Source organism: Leucopleurus acutus (assembly GCF_964270905.1).
Source record: "Leucopleurus acutus genome assembly, chromosome: 1".
NCBI classification, from domain to species: domain Eukaryota; kingdom Metazoa; phylum Chordata; class Mammalia; order Artiodactyla; family Delphinidae; genus Leucopleurus; species Leucopleurus acutus.
The window spans coordinates 143,010,174-143,029,745 of record NC_139142.1 but is presented as its reverse complement, the minus strand read 5'-3'; the positions used below and the strand labels follow the sequence as shown (position 1 = coordinate 143,029,745).

Below are 19,572 nucleotides of genomic sequence, written 5' to 3'. Positions count from 1 at the left end.
AAGATATTTATATCCTCATCGTGGGGACATTGGGTGAAATCTAACTGCCAGCCTTCCCCCGGATATGTCCCTCGGCATTGAATTGGCCTGAGTAACGAAGGGGGGATTGGATGGGTCTGTGGGTTATTACAGGCACATAAATCACAGGCAAGTGTTACTTATTTTACTGTTCTTTTAAGCCCCTTCCCTGAAAAAGCCTTTTGCATCAAGTCCCATAGCGCATCCTCCCATAGTGGGTGGCATCATGTAAGCTCTTAGTGAGTTTCCACTGTTGGGCCTCAGGGATTAGAACCTTATCCTCCTTTTTATACCAGCCAGTGCTTCCTTTCTCATAGTCCCATTTCTCAGCATTTTCTTGTTCCTGTGGGGAATACTGGGGAAGGCTAGGGAGTTCAGGGGGCCATAATTTGTTCAGGTTCCTGAAATCAAGCTGCCTGTTTTGCAATTTGATCAGCTTTGCTCTTCCCTTGGCTCACAGAAAATCCACCCCTCTGATGGACCCTACAGTGGGCCACTGCTACCTGGGTCGGGAGCTGCACTGCTTCTAAAAGAGCCAGAATCAAATCTTTATGTTTTATGGGGGAATTTCTAGGGGTTAACATTCCCCTTTCTTTCCAAATGGCAGCGTGAGCCTGTAGCACATGGAACCCATAATTAGAGTCAGTAAAAATATTTAATTTCTTATCCTTCCCTAATTGCAAAGCTCTCATTAATGCAATTAGTTCAGCCTTCTGGGCTGACGCCTGGGGTGGCAGGGCCTTGGCTTCTATAACTTCATCTAGATTAACTATGGCATACCCCACCTTTCAGGTTCCCATTTCTACAAAACTGCTCCCATCAGTAAACCATTCGACCTCAGGGCCGTCAAGAGGCTCATCTAGAAGATCAGACCTGCTGGAGTAAGTTTGTTCTATGGTCTCAATACACGGATGCACTGAGTCTCCACTCTCGACTGCTGGAAACAGAGTTGCCGGGTTCTTCAGGGTTTGGCATACCTTTAAGGGAATGTCAGGGGTACCCATTAGGAGGGCCTGGTATCTTGTTAACCTTCTGCCAGCCAACCAATGATGTCCCTTGACTTCCAGCACAGATTGTACCTCATGAGGGGTTAACACATCTAAGTGTTGTCCCAGGATGAGTTTGGAAGCCTCATTAACCCACAGGGCTGTGGCTGCTACTGCCCACAGGCAGCTTGGCCATCCCAGGGCCACTGAATCCAGTTGTTTTGAAAAGTAAGCCACTGGTCTTTGATCCAGTCCCAGCTTTTGGGTCAGGACTCCTAGTGCTGTCCCTGACCTCTTGTGAACATATAGGGTGAAGGGCTTGTCTAGATTTGGAAACCCCAATGCTGGTGCTCTGCTCAACTCAGGCTTTCGAGTCTCAAAGACCTGTTGGTAGTTCTTATTCCATTGAAGGGGTTCCCTTTCTTCTCCCTTCAGAGCCTCATATAGAGGTTTGGCTATAAGGCCATAATTTGGAATCCAGATACAACAGAACTCAGCCATCCTGAGAAAGCCTCGGAGTTGCCTCTGTGGTTGGAGATGGTAATGCACTAATTGCTGTTTTTCGATCTATGGCCAGGGCTCATGCCCCTGGGCTCAAAAGAAATCCTAAATATTGAATCTGTTGCTGTGAGATCTGAGCCCTGGTTGAAGAGACTTTACATCCCCTTTTTGCCAGAAAATTTGGGACCCTAACAGTATTTTGATGTGAATCTTGTTTGGTCTCACTATTTATCAATAAATCACATCAACATATTGTAGCAGAGTTCCCTTCTCAAGGCCCAGTTTCCTCAGTTCTCTTGTTAACATGTTTCCCAAAAGATGAGGGCTGTCCTGAAAGCCCTGAGGAAGCACTTTCCAGGTATACTGGGTAGCCTCCAGGGTGTCAGCATCCATCCAACTCAAAGGCAAAAAGGAGGTAGGGGAATACAGAAAAACGCATCTGTGAGGTCCAAAACAGAAATACTGAGCGCTTCCCGGCACATGGGTGAGGGTGTATGGGTTTGGCACCAGTGGGTGAATAGGGATGGCTGCCTCATTCACTGCTCATAAGCTCGTAAGTCTTGCACAAACAGATATTCCCCGTTAGGCTTCTGAATGGGGAGGATGGGGGTAATGCAAGGGGATTGGTAGGGCCTAATGTGTCAGTGTTTTAGGAATTTGCTGAGCAGCAGTTGGGTTCCCCTCAGGGCTTCAGGCTTTAAAGGATATTGCCTTTTCCAGGAGTATTTTTCCCCAGGCCTTAAACTTTTTTTTTATTGGGGGAACGCGTTTTGCCCTTTCTGGCACCAATGTATTCCAAACTTCAGGATCTACTCATTCTCTAACACCTTGGGGGATGTTTTGAGGAGAATTATAATGACCAGCAGGTGGGTCATCTGGGGCTACTAATAGATGGCATTCTGTTTGAATTCTCTACCTCGTTGGACTTCACTCTGTCCTAAGAATATACTAGCTCCTAACTTATTTAGCACATCTCTCCCGAGGAGAGGGACAGGGCATCCTGGCATACACAAAAAGGAGTAAGTAATATTAATGGACCCGATTCTGCAGGCAAGGGGAGATGTAAATCGCCTTACTTTTGGCTGTCCATCAACTCGCATCCCAGTACACTCGGTTGGAGAGGGGGACAGCTGGCAAAGTCAGAACAGAGCAGGCGGCTCCAGTGTCTACAAGAAATTTAGTTTTTCTACCTGCCACATCAAGGGTCACCTGAGGCTCCGCTGGAGTAATGAGGATCGATCGAGTGCGATCTGGAGCCGGGCAGGTGTGTGGGAATTTATCATCAGAGAGATTCACAAGGAACTGGGGCCAGTCAGAGTTGCCCCTCGGGCATCCCACTAGAGGGCGCTCAGGACATTCCCCCTCCCAGTGCCCCCCTTTCCGACAAAAGGCACACTGGTTCGGGCCCAGGCAGCTTCTTGGTGGTCTGTCCAGCCTTCTCGGCCCTCCAGGGTCCCCTCAAGGCGGTGGGTGGATCAGAGCAGCCTAAAGCTGCATTTTCTTTATTAGCCTCTTACCGTTATTGGCCTCCTCCGTTAAGTCTCGGTTGTTCTAGACCTTGAAGGCCTCCTCTACCAAGATTGACAACGGGGTTTGGGGCCCAGCCTCAAGCTTTTGTAATTTTCTCTGGATATCAGGAGTAGCCTGGGTGATAAAACGCATGGCCAAGAGTGTCCTTCCTTCCGAGGACTCAGGGTCTGTATCGGTGTTCTTCTGGAATGCATCTGTCACCCAGCTCAGGAAGACTGCCAGGTTTTCATCTTTATCCTGTGTAACTTCTCAGACCTTATCGTAATTTACAGGCTTCACCCTACACCTTTTCATTCCTTCTGATAGGCAAGTGATGTAATGTCTCATCCTACCCTAGCCTAGATGATCTTCATCGTCCCAGTGGGGATCGTGTTCTGGGATTGCGTTCTCACCTGCCTGATAAATATGGTGGTGTAGATTGGTTGCCAGTAGGCCATCTCCATGTTCCCTGGCCTTCCTCAGTATATGCTCCTTTTCATCTGGGGTGTGACAATGGGCCAGAATAACCATGATGTCCTGCCAGGTGAGAGAGAATGTCAACCCCAACCTGATAAATTCATCCCTAAAATTGTCAGGGTTCTCTGAGAACCTGCCAAACATCTCCTTACAGATTCCTGTCTCCCATTGAGAAGGGGACATGCACTCTAGTAATCCCTCTGTCCTGAAGGGGGTAAAGGCCTTGTGGGGCAGAGGTAGGGGCTAACTCTGAACCTGATTCGGAGTGACAGGAAGTTCCACTACAGGTTACCCTGGAGGGACTAGTCTCTCCCTTCTGGGGCAATGGAAGATATAAAGGGACATAGCGAGGCAGAGTTTGGGATTGGTCAGAGGGACCCAGAGAAGTAGGTGGCTCCAGGGAAGTAGATGGGGCTTGATTTCCCCCCTGAGAGTTGGAGAAGGTTAGAATGGGGTCATCTAAAACATCAGGAGTGTTTTCTGATTCCCCAGGCTTTTGATTACAGGAGCTGCATAGAGCTGGGTAAAGGATCATGAACGCTTGAACGCAGGGAACCCCAGTCCATCTTCCCATCTTGTGACAGTAAAGATCCAATTGTAAGATGGTATGATAATTTAGAGACCCATTTTCAGGCCATTTTTCTCCATTCCCCAGCTTATATAAGGGCCAGGTAATGTTACAGTAGAGTTTGTTTTTCCCTTTTCATCCCGTCAATTTTGAAAATTTTCCAATTTTTTTTGTGTGTATTTTTTAAAAATTAAATAAAATTTATTTTTTTATACAGCAGGTCCTTATTAGTTATCCATTTTATACATATTAGTGTATACATGTCAATACCAATCTCCCAGTTCATTCCACCACGCCCCCTCCCCGCCACTTTCCCCCATGGTGTCCATATGTTAGTCCTCTACATCTGTGTCTCAATTTCTGCCCTGCAAACTGGTTCATCTGTACCATTTTTCTAGGTTCCACATATACGTGTTAATATATGATATTTGTTTTTCTCTTTCTGACTTACTTCACTCTGTATGACAGTCTCTAGATCAATCCACGTCTCTACAAATGACCCAATTTCATTCCTTTTTATGGCTGAGTAATATTCCATTGTATATATGTACAACATCTTATTTATCCATTCATCTGTCGATGGGCATTTAGATTGCTTCCATGTCCTGGCTATTGTAAATAGTGCTGCAATAAACATTGGGGTGCATGTGTCTTTTTTTTTTCTTTTTTAAAATAAATTTATTTATTTATTTATCTTTGGCTGTGTTGGGTCTTTGTTGCTGTGCACGGGCTTTCTCTAGTTGCGGTGAGCAGGGGCTACTCTTCGTTGCAGTGTGCGGGCTTCTCATTGCCGTGGCTTCTCTTGTTGCGGAGCACGGGCTCTAGGCACACAGGCTTCAGTAGTTGTGGCATATGGGCTCAGTAGTTGTGGCTCACGGGCTCTAGAGCTCAGGTTCAGTAGTTGTGGCGCACGGGCTTAGTTGCTCCGCGGCATGTGGGATCTTCCCGGGACAGGGCTCAAACCCATGTCCCCTGCATTGGCAGGCAGATTCTTAACCACTGCACCACGACGGAAGCCCTGCATGTGTCTTTTTGAATTATGGTTTTCTCTGGGTATATGCCCAGTAGTGGGATTGCTGAGTCATATGGCAATTCTATTTTTAGTTTTTTAAGGAACCTCCATACTGTTCTCCATAGTGGCTCTATCAATTTACATTCCCACCAACAGTGCAAGAGGGGTCCCTTTTCTCCACACCCTCTCCAGTGTTTGTTGTTTGTAGATTTTCTGATGATGCCTATTCTACCTGGTGTGAGGTGATACCTCATTGTAGTTTTAATTTGCATTTCTCTAATAATTAGTGATGTTGAGCAGCTTTTCATGTGCTTCTTGGCCATCTGTATGTCTTCTTTGGAGAAATGTCTATTTAGGTCTTCTGCGCATTTTTGGATTGGGGTGTTTGTTTTTTTTAATATTGAGCTGCATGAGCTGTTTATATATTTTGGAGATTAATCCTTTGTCCGTTGATTCGTTTGCAAATATTTTCTCCCATTCTGAGGGTTGTCTTTTTTGTAGTTTCCTTTGCTGTGCAAAAGCTTTTGAGTTTCATTATGTCCCATTTGTTTATTTTTGTTTTTATTTCCATTACTCTAGGAGATGGATGAAAAAAGATCTTGCTGTGATTTATGTCAAAGTGTGTTCTTCCTATGTTTTCCTCTAAGAGTTTTATAGTGTCTGGTCTTACATTTAGGTCTCTAATCCATTTTGAGTTTATTTTTGTGTATGGTGTTAGGGAGTGTTCTAATTTCATTCTTTTACATGTAGCTGTCCAGTTTTCCCAGCACCACTTATGGAAGAGACTGTCTTTCCTCCATTGTATATCCTTGCCTCCTTTGTCATAGATCAGTTCACCATAGGTGTGTGGGTTTATCTCTGGACTTTCTATCCTGTTCCATTGATCTATATTTCTGTTTTTGTGCCAGTACCATATTGTCTTGATTACTGTAGCTTTGTAGTATAGTCCGAAGTCAGGGAGCCTGATTCCTCCAGCTCAGTTTTTTTCCCTCAAGACTGCTTTGGCTATTCGGGGTCTTTTGTGTCTCCATACAAATTTTAAGATTTTTTGTTCTAGCTCTGTAAAAAATGCCATTGGTAATTTGATAGGGATTGCATTGAATCTGTAGATGGCTTTGGGTAGTGTAGTCACTTTCACAATATTGATTCTTCCAATCCAAGAACATGGTATATCTCTCCATCTGTTTGTATCATCTTTAATTTCTTTCATCAGTGTCTTATAGTTTTCTGCATACAGGTCTTTTGTCCCTAGGTAGGTTTATTCCTAGGTAGTTTCTTTTTTTTGTTGCAATGGTAAATGGGAGTGTTTCTTTAATTTCTCTTTCAGATGTTTCATCATTTGTGTACAGGAATGCAAGAGATTTCTGTCCATTAATTTTGTATCCTGCAGCTTTACCAGTTTTATTCATTAGCTGTAGTAGTTTTCTGGTGGCATCTTTAGGATTCTCTCTGTATAGTATCATGTCATCTGCAAACAGTGACAGTTTTACTTCTTCTTCTCCAATTTGTATTCCTTTTATTTCTTTTTCTTCTCTGATTGCTGTGGCTAGGACTTCCAAAACTATGTTGAATAATAGTGGTGAGAGTGGGCAACCTTGTCTTGTTGCTGATCTTAGAGGAAATGCTTTCAGTTTTTCACCATTGAGAATGGTGTTTGCTGTGGGCTTGTCGTATACAGCCTTTATTATGTTGAGGTAGGTTCCCTCTATGCCCACTTTCTGGAGAGTTTTTATCATAAATGGTGTTGAATTTTGTCAAAAGCTTTTTCTGCATCTATTGAGATGATCATATGGGTTTTATTCTTCAGTTTGTTAATATGGTGTATCACATTGATTGATTTGCTTATATTGAAGAATCCTTGCATCCCTGGGATAAATCCCACTTGGTCATGGTGTATGATCCTTTTAATATGTTGTTGGATTCTGTTTGCTAGTATTTTGTTGAGGATTTTTGCATCTATATTTATTAGTGATATTAATCTGTTGTTTTCTTTTTTTATAGTATCTTTGTCTGATTTTGGTATCAGGGTGATGGTGGCCTCATAGAATGACTTCGGGAATTTTCCTTCCTCTGCAATTTTTTGAAAGAATTTGAGAAGGATGGGTGTTAGCTCTTCTGTAAATGTTTTATAGAATTCACCTGTGAAGCCATCTGGTTCTGGACTTTTGTTTGTTGAAAGATTTTTAATCACAGTTTCTATTTCATTACTTGTGATTGGTCTGTTCATATTTTCTGTTTCTTCCTGGTTCAGTCTTGGAAGGTTATACCTTTCTGAGAATTTGTCCATTTCTTCCAGGTTGTCCATTTTATTGGCATAGAGTTGCTTGTAGTAGTCTCTTAGGATGCTTTGTATTTCTGTGGTGTCTTTTGTAACTTCTCCTTTTTCATTTCTAATTTTATTGATTTGAGTCCTCTCCCTCTTTTTCTTGATGAGTCTGGCTAATGGTTTATCAATTTTGTTTATCTTCTCAAAGAACCAGCTTTTAGTTTTATTGATCTTTGCTATTGTTTTCTTTGTCTCTATTTCATTTATTTCTGCTCTGATCTTTATGATTTCCTTCCTTCTACTAACTTTGGGTTTTGTTTGTTCTTCTTTCTCTAGTTCCTTTAAGTGTAAGGTTAGATTGTTTATTTGAGATATTTGTTGTTTTTTGAGGTAGGATAGTATTGCTATAAACTTCCCTCTTAGAACTGCTTTTGCTGCATCCCATAGGTTTTGGATTGTCGTCTTTTCATTGTCATTTGTCTCTAGGTATTTTTTGATTTCCTCTTTGGTTTCTTCAGTGATCTCTTGGTTATTTAGTAACGTATTGCTTAGCCTCCATGTGTTTGTGTTTTTTACGTTTTTTCCCCTGTAATTGATATCTAGTCTCATAGCATTGTGGTCAGAAAAGATGCTTGATATGATTTCAATTTTCTTAAATTTACTGAGGCTTGATTTGTGACCCAAGATGTGATCTATCCTGGAGAATGTTCCATGCACACTTGAGAAGAAAGTGTAATCTGCTGTTTTTGGATGGAATGTCCTATAAATATCAATTAAATCTATCTGGTCTATTGTGTCATTTAAAGCTTGTGTTTCCTTATTAATTTTCCATCTGGATAATCTGTCCATTGGTATAAGTGAGGTGTTAAAGTCCCCCACTATTATTGTGTTATTGTCGATTTCCTCTTTTAGAGCTGTTAGCAGCTGCCTTATGTATTGAGGTGCTCCTATGTTGGGTGCATATATATTCATAATTGTTATATCTTCTTCTTGGACTGATCCCTTGATCATTATGTAGTGTCCTTCCTGTCTCTTGTAACATTCTTTATTTTAAAATCTATTTTATCTGATATGAGTATTGCTACTCCAGCTTTCTTTTGATTTCCATTTGCATGGAATATCTTTTCCCATCCCCTCACTTTCAGTCTGTATGTGTCCCTAGATCTGAAGTGGGTCTCTTGTAGACTGCATATATATGGGTCTTGTTTTTGTATGCATTCAGCAAGCCCGTGTCTTTTGGGTAGAGCATTTAATCCATTCACGTTTAAGGTAATTATCAATATATATGTTCCTATTACCATTTTCTTAATTGTTTTGGGTTTGTTTTTGTAGGTCTTTTTCTTCTCTTGTGTTTCCCACTTAGAGAAGTTCCTTTAGCATTTGTTGTAGAGCTGGTTTGGTGGTGCTGAATTCTCTTAGCTTTTGCTTGTCTGTAAAGTTTTTGATTTCTCCATCGAATCTGAATAAGATCCTTGCTGAGCAGAATAATCCTGGTTTTAGGTTCTTCCCTTTCATCACTTTAAATATGTCATGCCACTCCCTTCTGGCTTGCAGAGTTTCTGCTGAGAAATCATCTGTTAACCTTATGGGAGTTCCCTGGTATGTTATTTGTCATTTTTCCCTTGCTGCTTTCAGTGATTTTTCCTTCTCTTTAATTTTTGCCAATTTGATTACTATGTGTCTCAGCATGTTTCTCCCTGGGTTTATCCTGTATGGGACTGTCTGCACTTCCTGGACGTGGGTGGATATTTCCTTTCCCATGTTAAGGAAGTTTTTGACTGTAATCTCTTCAAATATTTTCTAGGGTCCTTTCTCTCTCTCTTCTCCTTCTGGGACCCCTATAATGTGAATGTTGTTACGTTTAATGTTGTCCCAGAGGTCTCTTAGGCTGTCTTCATTTCTTTTCATTCTTTTTTCTTTATTGTGTTCCGTGGCAGTGAATTCCACCATTCTGTCTTCCAGGTCACTTATCCGTTCTTCTGCCTCAGTTATTCTGCTATTGTTTACTTCTAGTGTATTTTTCATTTCAGTTATTGTATTGTTCATCTCTGTTTGTTTGTTCTTTAATTCTTCTAGGTCTTTGTTAAACATTTCTTGTATATTTTCGATCTTTGCCTCCATTCTTTTTCCGAGGTCCTGGATCATCTCCACTATCATTATTCTGAATTCTTTTTCTGGAAGGTTGCCTATCTCAATTCATTTAGTTGTTTTTCTGGGGTTTTATCTTGTTCCTTCATCTGGTACGTAGCTCGCTGCCTTTTCATCTTGTCTATTTTTCTGTGATGTGGTTTTTGTTCCACAGCTGCAGGACTGTAATTCTTCTTGCTTATGCTGTCTGCCCTCTGGTGGATGAAGCTATACAAGAGGCTTGTGCAAGTTTCTTGATGGGAGGGACTGGTGGTGGGTAGAGCTGGCTGTTGCTCTGGTGGGCAGAGCTGAGTAAAACTTTACTCCATTTGTCTCCTGATGGGTGGAGCTGGGTTCCTTCTCTGTTGGTTGTTTGGCCTGAGGTGACCCAACACTGGAGCCTACCTGGGCTCTTTGCTGGGGCTAATGGCAGACTCCGGGAGGGCTCACGCCAAGGAGTACTTCCCAGAACTTCTGCTGCCAGTGTCCTTGTCCCCACGGTGAGACACAGCCACCCCCCACCTCTGCAGGAGACCCTCCAACACCAGCAGGTAGGTCTTGTTCAGTCCTATGGGGTCACTGCTCCTTCCCCTGGGTCCCGATGTGCACACTACTTTGTGTGTGCCCTCCAAGAGTGGAGTCTCTGTTTCCACCAGTCCTGTCAAAGTCCTGCAATCAAATCCCACTGGCCTTCATCGTCTGATTCTCTAGGAATTCCTCCTCCCATTGCCGGACCCCCAGGTTGGGAAGCCTGACGTGGGGCTCCGAACCTTCATTCCAGTGGGTGGACTTCTGTGGTATAAGTGTTCTCCAGTTTGTGAGTCACCCATCCAGCAGTTATGGGATTTGATTCTATTGTGATTGCGCCCCTCCTACCGTCTCATTTTGGCTCTCCTTTGTCTCTGGATGTGGGGTATCCTCCTTGGTGAGTTCCAGTGTCTTCCTGTCAATGACCACTCAGCAGTTAGTTGTGATTCTGGTGCTCTCGCAAGAGGGAGTGAGAGCACGTCTTTCTACTCCACCATCTTGAACCAATCGAAAATTTCCCAATTTTTTTTTTTTTTTTTTTTTTGCGGTACGCGGGCCTCTCACTGTTGTGGCCTCTCCCGTTGTGGAGCACAGGCTCCGGACGTGCAGGCTCAGCAGCCATGGCTCACGGGCCCAGCCGCTCCGCGGCATGTGGGATCTTCCCGGACTGGGGCACGAACCCGTGTCCCCTGCATCGGCAGGCGGACTCTCAACCACTGCGCCACCAGGGAAGCCCGAAAATTTCCCAATTTTTAAGGATACACTCCAGAGATGTTTCTTCTGGCTTAGAAGAGGATCGTCCCACATTGAGTAAGCTGCAACCAAGAGCACTTTTAGAAATTAAGTCCAACATCCCAGAGACATTTTACCAGGAAGCTTTTGTCAGAAGGGGGTCGGAGTGTCCTCCGAAATGCCTCTTGCCTAATGGGATTTTGAGTGTCCTCTACTCTCCCATCACCTAACCAGATGTCTCTGGTCAACCCAGTCCCTAAAGCGAGGGGTCCCCAATAAGGGACATTTGAACCAGTTCCAGTGCATTGCCAGGGCTCTCCCTTGAGGGGGATCTGTTGTCTATAAGCTTATGTCCTATAACAAGGTTCCGTATGTTGGGGTATATTCCTCCAAATTGAGCATCTATAAAGACTAGGATGTGGGCTGCTTGGAGTTGGCCAGCCCAATAGGTAGTTTGTAACAAGGTATGGGCTGCCAAGACCTGGAGTGAAGGGAGTCCTAGAGGTGCAAAAAGGAACTCCTGGAAGAATTGGAGTTGGGCACAATGGAAGATGCCATAGGGGTCAGGACCTGAGGGCCTAGAGGTGGGAGTACTCCCACAGGGGATTTTTTGGACATAGAGTAAGGTGAGAGACTAGACAGCAGAAGAACCCCAAACCCTTTCCCCTATCTGTTTGGTGGCTATGATAAAATTGAGGAGAGCCTGATGATTCTATCTGACACAGGCAGCAGCAAGTTTGGACAGTGTTTCCCATGTAATTTAACATACAAAATGAACACAGTTAGTTTAGGATCTCTCTTTGGGGTGCTCCAGGGGCTGTTTGAAGCATCCAAAAGTTAGCTGGAGGTCAAAAGAACTTTAATTAGAATTTCATATTTGGGAAGTCTGTCGAAAATTTTGAGAAGTTTTAAAACACCTTGTCGGATAGAATTGTAGGTCGCTGTGAAACAATTATTCCTTGAGCTAAGGTGAAAAAAAGATTTCAAAAGTAAAAACAGGGAATTCCCTGGTGGCACAGTGGTTAAGAATCCGCCTGACAGTGCAGGGGACACGGGTTCGAGCCCTGGTCCGGGAAGATCCCACATGCCGTGGAGCAACTAAGCCCATGCGTCACAACTACTGAGCCTGCACTCTAGAGCCTGCGAGCCACAACTACTGAGCCCGAGTGCCACAACTACTGAAGCCCGTGCACCTAGATCCCGTGCTCTGCAACAAGAGAAGCCACCCAATAAGAAGCCTGCGAACTGCAACGAAGAGTAGCCCCCACTCGCCACAACTAGAGAAAAGCCCGCATGCAGCAACAAAGACCCAAGGCAGCCAAAAATAAAAATAAATTTTTAAAAAATTATTTTAAAAATAAATAAAAACAGATCACTTAAAGGCACAGAAACTCACACAATCTGTTATCAAAAGCAGCATTCCAGGAAAGCTTTGTTCTCTTATGAGAGAGAGAAACCAAATCCAGGCTTGCATCAGCCTATGCTTAAGAAAATCCATTTACCTAATTAAATGTAACATAACTTTAGAAAATCCTGACCATGTACAAAATTCTTTTCTCAATGTTCCTTTCCCACAAACCTTCTGCAGCTTTCTGTAGCCATATTATCCTGTCCCTTATTCTTTCCATCCAAAAATAACCAGCTCTAGGACAAAAATCACCCTTTTTCCTTCAACGAAATATATTTCCATTCTTCATACCTTCTTTTCTGAAAACAAACATCCTACTTTCCTTAAGGAACCATGAACTGTCTTTTACATTAGCATTCTGTAGATTGGTAGAGAACATCTCAAGGCAGCACCAAACAGCTTTAGTTTCTCTCTCACAAGAAGAGAAAAGTAGGTAAATTTAGACCTGTTTAGCAATTAATATTCCAATATTTCGTCTTATTTGAAATGGCCTGGATACTCAATGAGTTCCTATCATTTAACTTAATTTAGTTTCACCCTACCAAAATTTGGAGAGACTATTTAGATGGACATTTCCAAAACATAATTATTCCTATAGAGTTTACCAAAAAGCTGTTATCTCAGTTACCTTTACTTAAAAATTTAAGCATATGAGATTATTTTCCCTGTTGACAAATTTCATAACAGAAACAATATGCACTTACTAACTTTCAGTAACCCTACATACTGGGACTCCTGGGACTTCCCTGCTGACCCAGTGGTTAAGAATCCACGTGCCAATGCAGGGGACACGGGTTCGAACCCTGGTCAGGAAGATCCCACATGCCACGGAGCAACTAAGCCCGTGCACCACAACTACTGAGCCTGCACTCTAGAGCCCACGAGCCAAAACTACTGAAGCCCACGCGCCTAGCGCCCATGCTGCGCAGCAAGAGAAGCCACTGCAATGAGAAGCCCATGCACTGCAATGACGAACAGCCCCCGCTCGCCGCAACTAGAGAAAGCCCGCAGGCAACAATGAAGACCCAATGTAGCCAAAAATAAATAAATAATGTTGATGACTCTAAAGACAGGTCTGTATTAATTAAACCCATAAGCTTAAGCTAGCTCTAATATCAGATATTAATTCAATATTGAATATTTCCCAGATCACATGAACCTGAAATATATTCTGGTGAGTTTTCTTTTAAATTTCTGAGAATGTATATAAGTACTCAATTTTCTTTAAGTTAATTAAATACAGCTTATTTACAAGTTAGTTTTTACATAAAGACAGAACCAGAGATCTCAGAGTTTTCCCGCTTGAATTTAAAAACCCTCTTTTTTCTTTTCACCTCAGTCTGGGGGACTACAGATGAATCAGGTGGTTCCTGAGAGCCCAGGCAGAGTTACGTTACAAAGGCAGAGGAGAGAGAGGCAAGCTCCTCTCTTCTTTTTTTTGCTCTTTAAAATCTAAGTAGGGCTTCCCTGGTGGCGCAGTGGTTGAGAGTCCGCCTGCCGATGCAGGGGACACGGTTTCGTGCCCTGGTCCGGGAAGATCCCACATGCTGCGGAGTGGCTGGGCCCGTGAGCCATGGCCTCTGAGCCTGTGCGTCCGGAGCCTGTGCTCTGCAACAGGAGAGGCCACAACAGTGAGAGGCCCGCGTACCGCAAAAAAATAAAATAAAATCTCACTAAGTAGGACTTCCCTGGTGGCGCAGTGGATAAGACTCCACGCTCCCAATGCAGGGGTCCTGGGTTCGATCCTTGGTCAGGGAACTAGATCCCACATGCATGCCGCAACTAAGAGTTCACACGCCATAACTGAGGAATCCGCCTGCCGCAACTAAGACCCAGCACAACCAAATAAATAAATTAATTAAAAAAACAAAAATCTCACTAAGTAACCCAAGGCTGGAGTCTCAGTTTATGTGGGCTGCATTTTCATTTCAAGGTTTAAATGCTCCACCATGCTCACAATGTTGGCAGAGACTTGCACGAGCAGTTAGACAGACAAAACTACATAAAACAAAGGTCCTTTCAAAAACATGTACCAGGGGACTTCCCTGGTGGCGCAATGGTTGGGAATCCGCCTGCCAATGCAGGGGACATGGGTTTGAATCCTGGTCCAGGAGGATCCCACATGCCACAGGGCAACTAAGCCCGTGCGCACCCGTGTGCCACAACCACTGAGCCTGCACTGTAGAGCCCATGAGCCACAACTACTGAGCCTGTGTGCCACAACTACTGAAGCCTGCTCTCTAGAGCCCATGAGCCACAGCTACGGAGCCTGTGTGCCACAACTACTGAAGTCTGTGCGCCTAGAGCCCGAGCTCCGCAACAAGAGAAGCCACTGCAATGAGAAGCCCGTGCACCACAATGAAGAGTAGCCCCCGCTTGCCGCAACTAGAGAAAGCCCGCACACAGCAACAAAGACCCAATGCAGCCAAAAAAAACAAGTACCAATGACAGAAACTTAAAGATACAAACAAGGAGTCTTCAGGATGAAGGGGGATAGAAGTATAAGGGTGAGGACCAAAGGAGAGGTAAAGGGAGGAGGGACAGAAAAGACTGAAAAAGAGAAAGAGACAGAGATTGCTATTTCAACCTGCCCCCTGTCGGTGTCTATTCAGGCAACAATCTGTGCGCTTCCAGAAAGGGCCAGTGAAGGAGGGAGCACCCCGTCCACTGCCCACCAGGTGATCAAGCCCGGAAACCAGCCAGTTGTACATCATCTGTGGGTCCCCAACCCACAGGTGGGACTCTCACCCACGTGTACACCAGTATATAGAAATCTGCTGCTTCAGCCCGTTCCCAACAGGACTTCTCTTGGAGGCAGGAAAATAAAGGCAAGAATATTGCGACGATCAGACTTCCAGATGCTACACAATATGTTTGAACCTCTATCACTCACAAATCTCCAGTCGGGGAGAGCCCACTGGACCAAGGTGTGAGGTGGGCCTCTCCCACCTCTGCTTGTCACCCGTCAAGATGAGCCATTGCCAGCCAGAGGGAGCAGGTCTCACAGGCTGAGAGGAGTGATGCTGTAGCTGCCTGCTATCCACTCTCTTGGAAGGAAAGGACAGAAGTAAGAGAGGACAGAGAGAGAAGTAGAGAGATTTCAGGAGAGGGAAAGGGACAAAGAGGAAAGAGAAAGTGGTGAGGGAAAAAGAACGAGAGGGGAAAAACGTTGCCTGAATGAGGGTACTGAGGCCCTCAGGGGCCAGGAAGGCAGACTTACCAAACGTGGTGACGCTGAAACAAGAGGTTCAGGCGGCCGCTTGTCACCCCAGGGTAGCTGTGTTCAGTGGTTCCAGAGGTGCCCAGATCCTCTCCTGGGAAGGGGACAATAGTCTCTTCGTGGTGTCACCACAAAGTATGTTACCGATCAGGGTTCTTGGCCTCCTTAATCAAAAGAAGTTGATCAGAGGCCAGACAAGAAATTCAGGCAAGGCTTTATTGGGGCTCCTGCCACAGCAGGGGGGGAGCGAGAACAAACAACAGGTTCCCTTGTTTGCCCGCTCGCTCAAGGGGGGAGAACTTGTTCTTTATACTGGGTGAGGGTAGGGGTGTGACCAGGGGTCGGGCCAGAGGGGTGGCTTAGGAGGTTTGCCCATCCCTTTGGTGGTGTTGTGTGCAGGGGGCATGTGCAGTCCCCTGCTTTTGCTGTCAGCTCTTCAGAAGTGGCAGTTGGGCTTCTTGGTCTCTTTGTATCTCGTTGTCCAGAATTTGCCCCAACTGTGCATGCATGCAGTTATTTTTAGTCCCTTATATTGATACTTCCTTTGTATTTTGTTGCTCGAGGAGATGTGTGTCCAGGTGCAAGCACTGCAGCACTGAGCAAAGGGGCCCAGGTCCCATATATATATGTGTGTGTGTGTGGTGTGTGTGTGTATATATATATATATATATTCTTTTCCATTATGGTTTGTCACAGGATATTTCTTTTCCATTATGTTTTTTTTCATATTCTTTTCCATTATGGTTTGTCACAGGATATTGAATATAGTTCCCTGTGCTCTACAGTAGGACCTTGTTGGTTATCCACCCTGTATATAATAGTTTGCCTCTGCTAATCCCAAACTCCCAATTCTTCCTTCTCCTACCCACCCCACTTCAGCAACCACAAGTCTGTTCTTTATATCTGTGAGTGTCTTTTTGTTTTGTAGATATGTTGATTTGTATCATATTTTAGATTCCACATATAAGTGATATCGTATGGTATTTGTCTTTCTCTGTCTGACTTACTTCACTTAGTATGATAATCTCCAGGTCCATCCATGTTGCTGCAAATGGTATTATTTCATTCTTTTTTATGGCTGAGTAATATTCCATTGTGTATATGTACCACATCTTCTTTATCCATTCATCTGTCGATGGACATTTAGGTTGTTTCCATGTCTTGGCTACTGTAAATAGTGCTGCTATGAACATAGGGGTGCATGTTTTTCAAATTATAGTTTTGTCTGGATATATGCCCAGGAGTGGGATTGCTGGATCATATGGCAACTCTTTTTTTGTTTTTTGAGGAACCTCCATGCTGTTTTCCATAGTGGCTGTACCAATTTACATTCCTGGGGGTACTTCTGCACCTGTTCCAGGATGAGCTGCATGGCCGGGTCATTCATTATCTGCTGCACCTCAAGGCAGCCACGGCCCATCACTTCACATCTTCAGGCTGTCGTGTTGGTTGTACTGGGCCATGAGGTAGCATTGGTAACCATCTGCTGCTTCCTTTACAGTTGGCGTCCAGGTCTGATGCCTTCTGGTAGACATTTGTGGCCTTTGGGTAGTCTTTCGTCACTTCTAGGGCAGCTGCTTTCCATGTATAGCCCTTGATGAACGTTGGCTCTAGCGGGATACATTCCTCCCAGTCCTTGAGTGCCATCTGAAACTCCAAGAGTTTGCTATAGCAGGAAGCTTGATTGCTGTACCATTTAGCATCTTTTGAGTTCTGTTTGATGGCTTCCATTTAATGCTTCCTGGCCTGGGGATAGTTCCTTTTCTGAAAACATGCATTGCCTTTGTTCTTCTCCTCTAAAGCCCACTCAGGGTTTATGTAGGCCAGTCAGTCTTGCTCCTGCAGGATTTTCTCTTCCTGTTGGCATTTCTTGAGCACATCTGGGGTTCAGTGCTCTGCCAGAGACTTGTTGTAGAAATGGATGGCACCCTTGTACTTTTCTTTGAAATAGGCGTTGCCAATTTGAGCATAAGCTCTGGTAGTCTGTCGGTAGTCTTCTGGGCCAACTTCAATGGCCTTCTCAAAAAGCTCCCGGAATTCACTGTAGTTGCCCTTTTCAATGTACACGGCTGCTTGGTTGGTCACAAAAGTAATGTTGGTGGGGTCCAGGCCTGTGGCTCTGTCATAGAGCTTCAAGGTTGCGTCAGAATCTTTCTTCTTACAAGCATCATTCCCCAATTCTTTTCCTTTCAGTGCCTGCTTCTTACTCTCCTGAAGATCTTTTTCCATTGGCTCTGGCTTGGTCTCCTTTCTGGGAGGAGGTGGTGGTGGAGGTATTGTCCTGGGATCACGCTCCAACTTCTGGTACAGACTGGACATGTTGGAAGGGGTCATGACTTTCCTGTCTGCCGGCCACGCCTCCATATACTCTGTAAACACTCTTTGAGCTGAGGATTGTTTGCTTTGTGTTTTAAACCCTCCTCATACGTTCGCTTGGCTTCTTCAAATGGGTTTAAGAACTCAAGAGCTTCTGCTTTTCGTGAATAGCCCTTGCCCCAGTCAGGCTTGAAGGCAAGAGTTTTGCAACCATCCTCTGAGAGTGTTTCTATTTTTTTTTTTTTTTTTTTGCGGTACGCGGGCCTCTCACTGCTGTGGCCTCTCCCGTTGCGGAGCACAGGCTCCAGACGCACAGGCTCAGCGGCCACGGCTCACGGGCCCAGCCGCTCTGCGGCATGTGGGATCTTCCCGGACCAGGGCACGAACCCGCGTCCCCTGCATCGGCAGGCGGACTCTCAACCACTGCCCCACCAGGGAAGCCCTCTCCTCCTGTATCTTGCTCTAGGAATTCTTCACTATTGTGTTGACCCTCTGACAGCTTCAAGCAGATTTTTGTTTCTCTGCAGCCAGAGTTTTTATTAAAGGTAAAAATTGCACTTTTTCCAATTTCTTCCTTGGTTAATGGGCAGTTCATACTGCCTACTCCTTCTTGAGACAGGAGCAAAAGCATGGAGTTGGAAATGAACCTGGAAAGGATGAGGGTTCCCACTTAGCCCAAGTGGAGGGTGCTTGCTGGGGAGACATGGAGAAGGGTGAAGAGAGGAAAATCATGAAGGGCTAAGAGCGCCTAAAAGACTGGGCTGCCTGAAAGAGATGCACGCCCCAAAGACGTCCACTGCCCCCACTGAGGGAGCCCCGCTCAGGTTGGCTGAGTTGGGGGCTGCTGAGTCAGAGAAGGGAGGCCGTGCAAAGTTTCTACCCAACACAGGTGTAAAGTCAAGGCTAGGACAGTAAAAAAAAAAAAAAAACAACCCAGGAAACCCCAAATAACAGTGGTTTGAATAAGACAGACATTTATTTCTCTCTCACACAAAACAAGTTTGGAGGTGGTTAGTCCACGGTCGGTCAGGTGACTTTACAAGGATGTCTAGGACCTTCCTTTTTTGTTCCACCATCTTCCACTCACAGCCTCTACTTCATGGTCCAAGAGCTTGAGTTTCACATTTCAGTCGGCAAGAAGGAGAAGGACAAAGAGTAACACCTTTTCCTTTTGGGGACACTTACCGTACATCCCTCACGGCACTCATCCTATTGGCCAGAACGGGGTCACATGGTCACACCCACTACAAGGGAGGCTAGGAAATACAGTCTTTATTCTGGGCCACCCCATGCCCAGCTAAGAATAAGGGATAGTGGGGACTTCCCTAGTGGTCCAGTGGTTAAGACTCCACGCTCCCAATGCAGGGGGCACGGGTTCGATCCCTGGTCGGGGAACTGAGAACTAAGATCCCACATGCTGCACGGCACAGCCAAAAAATAAATTAAAAAAAATAAGGGATTGTATTAGTAATGAAGAACGGGAGGAGGAATATTCAGGGACAACTAGTGGTCTCTGCTAGTGCCCTCCCCTTTCCTATCCTGTCCTCCCCCCTCCTCCAGGAAGCCTTCCCTGACATCTCCAGTACTTACAGGTGTAAAGTCACTCCCCCATACTCTTCTCTCTGTTCTTCCTGTGAGCCCCCTATTCTGTCCTGGTCAAGTGGCTGGAGCCCTTGGGCCATCATAGCAACACTTCTCTGAGGAGCAAGGTAACAGATGGGGTGGGGGTGGCGGGGGAGGGCGGGAATAAAGTCTGGATCGGGCAGGCACATGACAAGGGGCACATGAGGAGTGTAAGCTGATCCCTCACCCCACCCCCACTCCTCCACCAGAGGGCTGGGAGCCCGGGAGAGAGAGCCAGGAAGGGGAGGCCAGTAAGGCGAGGCCTTACCTCCGGAAGGTAC

At 45.0% G+C, this 19,572-nt stretch overlaps 1 pseudogene across 1 annotated transcript; it reads right to left on the bottom strand.

Annotated features, from left to right (window-relative positions):
* Positions 1–205: 205 nt before the first annotated feature.
* On the bottom strand, positions 206–18,860 carry LOC309969062 (stress-induced-phosphoprotein 1-like; annotated as a pseudogene). Its single transcript has 3 exons — positions 18,854–18,860; positions 16,674–17,999; positions 206–361 (listed from the first exon to the last, which is right to left on the bottom strand). The product of its transcript is annotated as a stress-induced-phosphoprotein 1-like (transcript).
* Positions 18,861–19,572: the final 712 nt, after the last annotated feature.